The following is a 12078-nucleotide window of genomic DNA, read 5'->3' on the forward strand; positions in this document are numbered from 1 at the left end:
ACTTGGATAATGACTAATATTGTTACAATGTACTAAGATCTGATTAATCTGAATAATAATAACATAGTTTGGCAACAAAATTATAATGCAGAATTTCTAAACATTTGTTATGTTATATCACCAAGAAATTTCAATCTCCTGAGGACAGAGGGTTGTAATGATTTTGACCCGTGGAGCCCATATGGTTATAATGAGTTCATATTCATTATGTATATTCACGAAAATATGTTTATTGATTGATAGCACATTCATTTGGATTTTAATAGTAGCTATAATAACAGCAATGTTGTCTTACATTGTAGTCTCTCAAACCTGTCACAACAGAAAGATTTTCATGTCTCTCTTCCCCTTATCACGCACTCAACTAAAAATCAAACTGAATTCAAGTCAAATTTCTCATATTTAAAAGCCAAGAAATTGACACTTGTATTAAATGATTAAGGAATTTACATTTATTTATTATGGAATATGCAAATACAGGATATTTAGTTGCAGGTTGTATTTAAAGGCGAGGGCCTCCATTTGTTCCATAAAGCTGTCATATTCTTTGCTTTAACCTGAAATAATGTACCTCAATGATTTAACATCCTTGCCTCTGGGAGTTGGAGGAGGCTCCAACAGGAGCCTGTGGGAGTTGAAGTGTTTGGGCACAAATAGGAAAATTGACTATGCAATTATTGATCAAACCCAACAAACAGACCAAGTAAAAACAAAAATGAAAGTAAACCCCTTGCAGGGAGGTCATAGTCAGGGCCCCAAGAACACTAAGTTGAGTATCTCTCTTGGACCTCATCATGCAAACGACGGAACTCCGTTCTTGACTCTAATTTACTAAAGGCCTCAGCTGACTAAGATGCATATTTTGGGAGGAGGGCAAAACTTCTCAAGATCTCATCTACCATACTTCATACAACCACATGACTAGTTTTCTCACATTTTAATAACTCTAAAATTGACAGGCTTATTACAATTCATATTAATAGAAAGCATTGTATCCTTACATAATAAAGGTAGCACTTTTCCGTCTTATCGGTACACAAAACGTGCACATTTCATATATGGCAGCAAAGATTTGCTAAAAATACTGCGTTTTATAATCCCAACTTCTAGTCTACCCATTTGATTTCTCCTTTGTTCCAAGAAAGCAAGTTCTCTTGTGTCTGCTGCCTTCCCTCTGACAAGTGCCTGTGTTCTTTCCAGGTGTCACCTCCAAGGCTTTCCCTTTCCCTCCCCGTCTGCTGTGGCAAGGATGGTCCATGGACATTGTAGATTCTCAGAATGCCTTCCAGAGTTTGGAGATGTTCTGAGGAGTGGCTTCCCAGCCACGGACCACTCTTCCCAACCTTCTTTGCATTTCAACGGGACCATATGAAGGTGGGGCCAATGGAAGTTCAGAGGAAGTAAAGCGGACTATGTCCAGCCTGAGGAATTACACACTGCTGTGGCCCAACCCTTTCTTTGCCTGACCTGAGGAACCTGGGTTAGGAGAACCACAGAGCAAAAGGAGTTCCCGTTTAAAATGATTTCGACATCAAGATGTGATGGATTTGTACCCTGATATGCTGAAGTAAGTTTTGTTAGTTATTCCAGTCACTATCCAGGGTGATTCAATGACTTCTGCAGGGCTGGAGAGCAGTGCAGCACTGTCTCTGAGAACAGCTTTCACATGCATATTCACCACATGTAGGAAAATGCAAGGACTGCATTCTGGATGAGATGGGATTGCTTGCATAGATCAGCATGTCTGCTGAAACAGTAAGAAATGCCAAGTCAAATACAAATAGATTATGTGTGAGGTCGTTAGTGAGCTAATGATGCAGTGGGGCCCAGAGAGGCCAAGATTTCAGACGAGAGAACCTCAGAAGGCTAAGCTGGATCTCTGGAGCTGTTTTCCCTGGGGGCATTGGCCAAATCTGTTCACAGAGCGAGAGACTGAGAATCTGGGGTTTGCCCAGTCAGAGGACTGGCACTTAGTAGGGGCAAGAAACATCATTATAGAGATGCTGCACAGGGTAAGAGGCTAAAGTCACCCAAATTACCCTGAAAGTGGACTGGAATCCAAAGATAAAGCAGACGAAGTAAAGGGAACCACAGATCATTCTCATGAGAAATAATAGAAAATAAGTTTCATGTAACTATGATTAATACACATAAGGAAATAGAAAAAAAGAGAGAAAAACCAGAGAATTTCAACAGAGAACCAAAATCTCTAATTAGGAAACAAATGAAGCAGAAGTAAAATATACATTATCTGAAATTAGAAGCTCAATAGTGAGTTTAACTGCAGGATTAGTCTTTTGATATGAAAATGGCATACACAAAAAATTTAACACAGACTAGATCTAAAAGTTGAAGCTGTAACACTGCTGGAGAAAAGTTAAAAGACAAAACTTTGTGACTTAGGGATTGGCAAAGAAAAGACAAAACAGGCAGTGCCTATTAAGGAAAACTGGTGACATGCCCCTCATTGAAATTTAAAATTTCTGCTTTTTAAAAGACATCAAATGAACACAAAAAGATAAGCAACCTATTGGCAGAAAATATTATATATATATACAATATATATATGTCAAAGGACTTGTATAGAATATGTAGGGAGAAAAATCCCTTACAATTCAATGAGACAAATATCCAATTAAAAAATATCAGAAAGGGAGACAGAACGTAAAGACTGCTAACTCTGGGAAACGAACTAGGGGTGGTAGAAGGGGAGGAGGGCGGGGGGTGGGAGTGAATGGGTGATGGGCACTGGGGGTTATTCTGTATGTTAGTAAATTGAACACCAATAAAAAATAAATTAAAAAAATGTGAGCAGACTCTAATGTAAAAACAGATATGTGAGCAGTCAATAAACACATGAAAAGCTATTAAACAACATTAGTCATCAGGGAAGATCAAATCAGAATTACAATGAGATACAACTAACACACCTGCTTGGATGGTTAAGCTATAAAGAAGACTGGCAGCCTCAAGTGTCATCACGATGTAGACCAATGGAACTCACACATCGCTGATGAGAATATACAATGATTACAATTGCTTTGGAACATGCTTCCGCAGTTTCTTTATGAAGTCAATCAGAAACTTACTGCATGACCTGACAAGTGGACTCCCAGGTATTTACACAGGAGAAATGAAAATTCATAGGATGCTTATATTCACAAAACACATCCGCCCATATTCATGCAAATGCTCACAACAGCATTATTCATTGTAGCCTACCACTGGACACAACCCCACCAGCCATCAACATGTGAGGGGATAAACAATATGCAATATATGCAGACAATGAGATGATATTCTCAATAACAAGAAATCAAGTGCTGTTATGTGAACATGAATAAATCTCAGAAGTATCATGATGAACAGAAGGCAGACAAAAGGATACATATTATGTGATTCCCTTTGTACCCAATGTAGGAAGGAGGAGTCTAATCTATATTGCTAGAATGCAGATCTTGGGGGCACCGGCAAGAGTTGAATAGAAAAAGCTCAGAGGGAACTTCTGGGGTGATGGAGGCATTGTGTATCATGATTGTGATTGTTGTTCCAAGGAGGCACACCAATTTATCAAAACTTACTGAATTGTATACTTAAAATGTTTTATTACTTACAAATTCTACCTCAGTAAAGCTGACCTAAAACAGATGAAACCCCATTAAACCATTCTTCTCACATCTTTGCTGATCAAATTATATATTTCTTTCTCATTGCTGGCTTAGCATGGTGTGTGTGGTCTAGCAGTTATGTCGTTCTATGTTTTCATAATTAATTGGTTTTATTTACATGCTCTCATTTGGATGAAACACTTCTGGATTCTTTGAACCTTTTTATTAATTATTGTATCTCCATTGCCTATTATAGCAGCAGGCACATAGTAAGTTCTCCATAAATGCTTGTTGAGTTGAATTGAGGTAAACCAGTTGTTTGTTGAGATATGCAATGTGGCAAGTCTGATTTCTAGCAGGCTGGCTGCGAGAGAGGTGAGTAGTCACATGGTCTAGGGTCAGGTCCACCAGCTCCTTTCGTGTGGCTGTAGAATTTCCCCAGCTAGCAGCTGGAGATTTGGAGGGAGAGCTCCATGGGCAGCCAGAGAGAAAAGTTCAGTGGAATCTATAATGCGTCTGGATGGGAGCAGGGTGACGCTGTGGCCTGAAGATTTAGGGCAGAAAGGACCAGAGCTGACAAAGCAGAGGTTAGGACAGGGGATGAAAAGACCAACCAGGCATAATTGCAGAGCTTTGCAGCCATGATCACATGCTCCTTCGTGTCTCTGTCAGTAGTGTGCACAAGCAGGAGCTCTTACAAGCCCCATCAAGAGGGATATAGGTCGAGGAGCGGTGGAGAATCCTCCTGAAGCAGGCAAGCAGATTGTCCCAAGCTGATTCCAACAGAACAAAAATGTCAAAGCCAGGGCTGCTTGGCTGTCTAGGAGAAGCACAAAGGATCACACTCAGGGGCCTCGTTGTACTACTTACGTTTGTTGGGCCAACCCATGGGTCCATACCAGAGGTAATGAGCAAGAAGAAAGCTAGGCATCAGTGATTGTCAGGATCGCTGTAAATTTGTTCCACCTTCTTAACCTCTGTGGCACAGAGAGCTGTGTTTATGACATTGATCCTGCATTTTGTTCCCTCTCAGGAGAGCCATGATAAGATAATGATACACATGTCAGCTGGCATGTGTGAAACTGGCAATCAGAGGATTAAACTTGGGAGTGTCTTTGGGAAATTCTCAAAATACTACCATGGGTTGTCTGAAGTCTGCCAAGCCTACCTCCTAAAGGCATTATCTTCCATCTGTCCCTTCTCTCCCAACCCCAAGCCAATGCCACAGTGCAAGCCTTCAGCCTGGCGTTAGCTGCTGCAGAAGCCTCACCACTGACCTTCTAACTCTGAGTCATTGCTCTTTCGTCCACATTCACCTCATTCAGAGTGATGGATTCAAAACAAAAATGATTGAGGGACTCATCCCAGGTGGCCCTCTATTGTTCATGGGAAAAAGGTAGAACCTCTTAGGTTATGGGAACATTCTCAACATGGCACCATTGACCCCAAGAGCCTCACACTCTTACCTATGGTGTCCTCTCTCTCTCTCTCTCTCTTTCTCTCTCTTCCTTTCTCTCCTCTCCTTCTCTCTCTTTCTCTCTCAGTACAGCTTGCAGTTCATTCTCTGGGTACACTCAGTTCCCAAGTGCTGAGAGAGGAAGTGGGGATCATTACATCTTTTATCTTAACCCATTGGTTTTTGGAAGCCTGTGGGTGGCTTCCTTTGCATTAGTTTTGCATCTATGAACTATTTAACCTGATGGTGGACATGAAAATGTTGGCAAAGGAAGAGCCGAATAGAAATTCTAGCTGTTGGCAAGGAAGGTCCTGGAGCAGACCTTCGAGAGGGCAGGCATATGCCAGGTGCTTCTCTGTTCTAATAGCACCCTGTGCTCCCCTCTATCAGGGCACTTGTGAGCCATATTTTTGGTTTTTGCACGGTGGCAGGTACCTAGGCGACAATAAATATTTATCGATGTGTAATTCACAGACTCTCTACTGTGTGTCAGACCTTATATACTGATACCTCTGAGTCCGGTAACTTATCTGTTTTTACATTTTGAACACTCATCATGATGCCTGGCCTATAAGAAATGGTGGTCATTCATGCATTTAATAAATATGGATTAAATATACACAATACTACAAATTTCATATGAGGATGTGATTGGGTGGAGATTGACAGATTGGGTGGAGATATTTACTCCCTGGAGTCTCCCAAAGGATGAGGGGAGCCCTGCCTGCATTAGAATCACCTGAGCCCTCTACACAGGCAGATTCCCAATCAAAACATGCATCTGACAAAGGGTAGTGGAAGGGGAGGTGAGCGGGGATATGGGGTGACTGAGTGATGGGCACTGAGGGGGGCATTTGATGGGATGAGTTATACTATATGTTGGCAAATTGAACTCCTATAAATATAAATATAAATATAAATATAAACATATATATATATATATAAACATGCATATGAGGCTGCAGGGCATGCATTTTCAACAAAGATCTCAAGTGATACTTAACCATAGTAAGTTCAAGAAATTCTGATTGAATAGTGATAAAATCATATGGTATTAAGTAAGCATTTGATAAATAATTAATTGAAATAAAAATGTGAATTATATTTTGATATATTTCTGACTCTTAAACATATCTAAAAAGCGTCAGTGATCAGAGAGCCTATATTTCAGATCATTCATTTGATATCCCCTGGGTCATGGTGCTTTTATATGTCTTGTGTCTCTTCGGTGCACTTTGAGGGCAGATAATGTATTTTCTGTCTAACCATTTCTCTGTCTTACACTGGGAAGCACAGAATTAGGGACAGAATGAGCATTCAAGTAACTCTGAATGAGTACACGATCTAAAATGAAGCACTGAATTACACACACGGGGAGCACAAAAAGGGCCCATTTAGCCTTCCTTCTGCTACAACTTGGATAGATATCTTGGTTGTTGGCCATTTGTAGGAATACAGAAGTACCACTCTTGTAGCTTTCTGATCTTATGCCATCTTGATTAATATAGCTTATTCAACTTGACTCCTAACTAGTCAGATCTTTGGAGCTTCATGAGATTTTGCTTTTTTTATCAAAATATTCTTCCCAGGCTCCCAAGTCCACTGCTGCTCCGAGCCTGGTGTGGAGGCATTGAGCATAGCATTAGGGACCAGGCCCTGCGGCACATGTTTTCTCCATATGATGAACTTTTTGGATTTTTCCAAAGTCAAGAATCATCATGACTGTAAGGTGAACAACCAAGGCTGGGCTGATGCCTCTGCTTTTGTGGAGGTCTTTCTCTGATGCCATTTTGCAAATTCATTTCAGAAAATTTGGATGCCTCAGACTGAGGACTTGCCCTCTTCACTCAGTGAAAACTGCCTCTCTGTGGGAGGACCTTCAACTGTTATGTGCAAATACTGGTCCTTTGATCATGCCCCAAAACATATCCCTTGCTCTTATGTAAAATGTTTCATTCCCCCCTTCTCTATCGAGAACAATGAAAAATTAGCTACTTGGTGGAGAACTGTGTTAAGTGGATATTTCTAGTTTTACGTATTTTTTAAATTGAAAAAAAGATGTAGTAAAGAATGTTTTTCACTTCTTAAAGACTATTCAGTCTCTCGATATGCATGGTCTAAGAGATGCGGCTGACTTCCTAAGCAAACTTCTTCTTAGAAAGCTGGTCAAGCTGCTTAATATGACAGGGTGCATAGTTCTAAAGACTAATGTTTGTATTTTGACTCATTTATTTTTCTAGAAGCAGCATGTTACTGCTTTTCTTCTTCCCTCCTTCTCTCCTTTTCCTTCTTCTTCTTTCACCTTAAAGCAATTTCCCTATTCAGTAATATCATCCTGGCTTTAGTTAGTTCCCTACCAACATCTTTGAACAGAAATGTGAAAGCATTTTGTGTCAAAAGTATTTTTATAAGGTCTGTAGATACATCAACAAAATATGTGCACAACGAAATGTCACTGTTTATTTGGCTGCACATGTGACCTTTTACTGAGGCCTTTCTGAGCTAAGGTAATTAATGATTGTTTATAACAAATTCAACCCCATGGGAAATGGAAATCAAGAAATTAAAGAAATCAGGAAACAGTCCCTCATTGTAGAAGAGTTACCCTGAAGTTGGGTTAAGGAGTCCACAGGAAGTCAGCAGAACTAGTTACAACGATTCTGCAATGGGGCAAGCACGTCACGTCCTTTCTGCTGTTCTGTGCCTTTGCTAATGCTATTTATTCCCTCTGCCTGGGACTCTTGCCCCTTATTCCCTTACCCTGAGGTTCAGATCCTTTCAGACTCGACCCTCCTTCAGGGAACTTCCAGCACTTTGCACCACCTGTCCAGACAGCAGTGGTAGTTCTTTCTCTGGATTCACTCCCTGGTGTTCTGCTTTCTAATTCTCCATGCCACTCAGAGGTCTTGGTGCAAACAGGGGACACCTGAGTAGGTATCTGAAGCAGAGCTGGATCTTTGACACAGAAAAGAAATTTATTGGGAGGATTCGGTGCTACTTGAAGAATCAACAGGATATCTAGACAGAGGAGCAGTCTGCGAAAATGGGCAGCCAACAGTTGAGTCCTGGCCTCCAAGAACACAACTTGTTCTTATGTGTGTAGCCAAGCTCCCAGCATCCCACCACTTTCTACAGGGCGGAGACTCCACTGCTTTGGGACAGATTAAATCTGAGACCCACCGTTTACTGACCCAGTGTGCACACACAAGGGTCATTCACAGGGTCCCTCTACAGGGTCATTCACAGAAGGGACTAATGCCCCACCTTACAGAGTTTTTGTAAGAATAAATACTATTGAACAATATGGCCACTGTGGAAAGGCCTTGCTCGGGGTCTGGCATGTTCCAGGCAATCAATAAGTGCTCGTGTCTTCCCTCCAAAGCTCCTCAGTGCAAGAATGGCTCTGACACTGTGTAAGGGATGCTGGTCATACTGGGATTGCTCAGGATACGGAAAGCAGTGCAGATACCACTTTTTGTGCCCTGCTCTGTATACTGCGCCAGCAGTGATCCTGCCTTCATGGGCCCCACTGAAGATACACTTGGGGAGAAAAGAAGAAAGCACATGGCGAGCAGCTGGCCATTCCTGGCAGTTCCCTGGCTGCTGGGACTAACAGGTGCAATGCAGCCACAGAGCAATAGTAATGAAAGTAAAGGGTCATTTCTTTAGGTGAGAGAAGCCTCCCTCATTTGCCTGCCCTATCTCCAAGACGCAAATGATCCCTTCTTTAGAGGCCTTAGACTGAGGCCTTCCAGCTTGGAAACCTGGAGATGTCGCATGGAATCAGTCATGCATCTATGGATGAGGACTCTGTAAGAACTCAGTACCATCTGCCTGACTCATTTCATGACTAGAAGGGAGTCACTTTCAAACTAGTGGTGTTACTGTGCTTTGGATAAGCATTTCCTTTTCCCTTTCCCTTCCTTCCTTCCTTTTTTCCTTCTCTCCTTGAGTTCTTCTTTCCTCCCTCCCCCCTCCCTCTCTTCCTTCCTTCCTTCCTCCCTCCCTCCCTCCCTCCCTCCCTCCCTCCCTCCCTCCCTCCCCCCTCCCTCCCTCCCTCCCTCCCTTCCCCCTCCCTCCCTCCCTCCCTCCCTCCCTTCTCCCTCCCTCCCTCCCTCCCTTCCTTCCTTCCTTCCTTCCTTCCTTCCTTCCTTCCTTCCTTCTTCCCTCCCTTCCTACCTGCCTTCCTTCCTTCCTGCCTACTTGCCTGCCTTCCTTCCTTCTTCCCTCCCTCCCTCCTTCTCTCCCTCCCTCCCTCCCTCCCTCCCTCTCTTCCTTCCTTCTTTCTTTCCTTCCTTCTTTCCTTCTTTCCTTCCTTCCTTCCTTCCTTCCTTCCTTCCTTCCTTCCTTCCTTCTTCCTCCTTCTTCCTTCCTTCCTTCCTTCCTTCCTTCCTTCCTTCCTTCCTTCCTTCCTTCCTTCCTTCTTCCTCCTTCTTCCTTCCTTCCTTCCTTCCTTCCTTCCTTCCTTCCTTCCTTCCTTCCTTCCTTCTTCCTCTTGTTTTCCCTCCCTTCCTCTTACTCTCCCTCCTTCCTTTGTCCCTCTCTTCCTTCCTTACTGATACTTTCTCCATTCTGAAGTGTATCTCTTATTCAGTGTTGTTGATTTACAGTCACTAAACACGCCGTTGTTCATGACTGAGCCTGGTCTTTTACTATAAGAATTTTCAAAAATAAATTCCCCCATATTTATCAGTGATGAGGAAACAAGCCTCAGCTTCTAAGAGGGGTGCTCACCAATTTTGTTTCCATTTGCTCCTCCTTGTTTTCATTCCGAGGCCACAGCAATTTTCATCTCCTCCTGAGCACTCCCTATTGAAAAGTTAAGTGTTTCAAACAGAATGGGTAAGATTCAGTGCATTGCTCCACATCACAGCAAGTTAAGGACATACCATCTGACCATTAGCACCCCACTGGGCCTCAGAAGGACCGTTTTGCCTCGGCTGAATGTCATTTCAGCCAGTAACAATTATTTACTTCTGGAAAAAATTTGCTAAGGGACATGGAGCCAACTGGTGCTTCTGATTTCAAGGCCTGCTTGGTAATTCCTAAATTTCAGCTTGGGAAGGAAATTTGCAATTACCTCTCGAGAACATGCCATTTCACAGGAACAGTAATGGTGCTTCACTGTGAGAAGAGAGTGTGTTTTATTGTAAGATGCACCACCAGGTTCCTCATCAAGGAAATGGCTTTTCTCAGACTCAATTTACCTTGGATTGAGCAAAACGCCCAATTTTTTTAAATCTCAGCCTTTTTATCATGTGAAATTTATGCTAAATTTATAATTCTCTGATAGGCATGTAAGAAACTTAAACAAAGAACACAAATTTCCAGCCCTCCATAATGTCAACAATTCTTCCTGACACAACAGAAATTCTTTTTCCCCTGTAGCCTCACACCACTCTATCTATCCTTCTGTTATGGTGATTATCCCAACTTCACTGTATTGTATGAATTTGCAAGTGTGTGTGAGCTTTCCCACTGTCTGAAGGGTCTTTAGGGGACTGAGAGTGTGGGCTTCTACTTTTTTTTTTTTTGTACACTGCCTTACTTCTAAGAGATAAAACTATATGTTACACGTAATTGATATATTAATTTTATATGGTTAATAGTATTGAATGAATTAATACAATTTTACTCTTAAATTATGAATTATATATGTGTGTATGCATGTGTATGTATATGCTTTATTTACTCCTAATAGTACTTTTCAATTCACTCTATTAGCCCCAAACAGAAATGGAGCCAATAGGCATATTAAGAATTACTAGAATGGATTCAGTCTTCCCTTTCCTTAATCTCATGTTTTGCTTAGATTCCTGTCATTTGGCACCTATGATTGATTTTAAACAGAACCCATAGATCAAGTTATTTTGTTGTTGTTGTTGTTGTTTTTAAAGATTTTATTTATTTATTCATGAGAGACATAGAGAGAGGCAGAGACACAAGCAGAGGGAGAGAAGCAGGCTCCATGCAGGGAGCCTGATGTGAGACTCGATCCTGGGTCTTCGGGATCTTGCCATGGGCTAAAGACAGATGCTCAACCCCTGAGCCACCCATGTGTCTTTTATTTATTTATTTATTTATTTATTTATTTATTTATTTACTTACTTTTATTTATTTAGATCAAGTTATTTTGTTTGGTTGGTTGGTTGATTTGATTCTGGTAAGGGAAATTGGCATTCTTGTAAGTTTCAGAGAAGGAATAAAAAATAATTTAATGTATTTGATATGCTCACCTTATGCTCCTTCCTTCCTTCCTTCTTTCCTTCCTTCCTTCCTTCCTTCCTTCCCTCTCTCTTTCCTTCCCTCCCTCCTTCATTCCCTCCTTCCTTCTTTCTTCCTCTTTTTTCCCCTCCCTTTCTCTTACTCTCCCTCCTTCCTTTGTCCCTCTCTTCCTTCGTTACTGATACTTTCTCCATTCTGAAATGTATCCCTTACTCAGTGTTGTTGTTGATTTACAGTCACTAAACATGCCATTTGAAATGTAGCCCAAATGTAGAAATGTAGAAATGTAGCCCAAATTATTCTTTATAGGACAGAGATTCATCCTCACCTTTCCACAAGTTCTGTCTGATGATCCCTTGAAGCAATTACACTGTGTTCAGAGTGCTCTCGAGGTCAACTCTGTTCACTCTTCTACGGTTTCTATGACGCTGTCTGGAAAACTACAGTAGGCTTCCCTTATCTCTGGTTTGGCTGTCCACAGTTTCGGCTACCCACAGCCAACGGCCATCCAGAAGCATCGCCATGTCAATGGTAGCCTCAGGCTATGTCACAATGCCTAAGTCACTCACCTTACTTCATCTCATCACATAGGCATTTTATCATCTCACTTCATCACAAGTGTGAGTCCAGGGGCGCCTGGGTGGCTCTCATAACTGAGTCAGTTATGCATCTGCCTTCAGCTCAGGTCATGATCCCAGGGCCCTAGGATCGAGCCGGGCGTCTGGCTCCCTACTCAGCAGAGAGCCTACTTCGCCCTTTGCCTCTGCTACTCCTCGGCCTGTGCTTTCT

At 41.9% G+C, this 12078-nt stretch overlaps 1 long non-coding RNA gene across 2 annotated transcripts; it reads right to left on the bottom strand.

Annotated features, from left to right (window-relative positions):
• Nucleotides 1–3816: 3816 nt before the first annotated feature.
• Nucleotides 3817–11820, bottom strand: LOC112664885 (uncharacterized). 2 transcript variants are annotated; one of them, XR_003140082.3, is made up of 4 exons: nucleotides 11618–11820; nucleotides 9799–9873; nucleotides 7825–8019; nucleotides 3817–4428 (listed from the first exon to the last, which is right to left on the bottom strand). It is a non-coding gene; the product is annotated as an uncharacterized LOC112664885 (long non-coding RNA). The 2 variants fall into 2 exon arrangements; XR_003140080.2 differs by lacking the exon at nucleotides 11618–11820 and having other exon boundaries at nucleotides 9799–9884.
• Nucleotides 11821–12078: the final 258 nt, after the last annotated feature.

This window comes from Canis lupus, chromosome 17, assembly GCF_003254725.2.
Source record: "Canis lupus dingo isolate Sandy chromosome 17, ASM325472v2, whole genome shotgun sequence".
Lineage (NCBI taxonomy): Eukaryota > Metazoa > Chordata > Mammalia > Carnivora > Canidae > Canis > Canis lupus.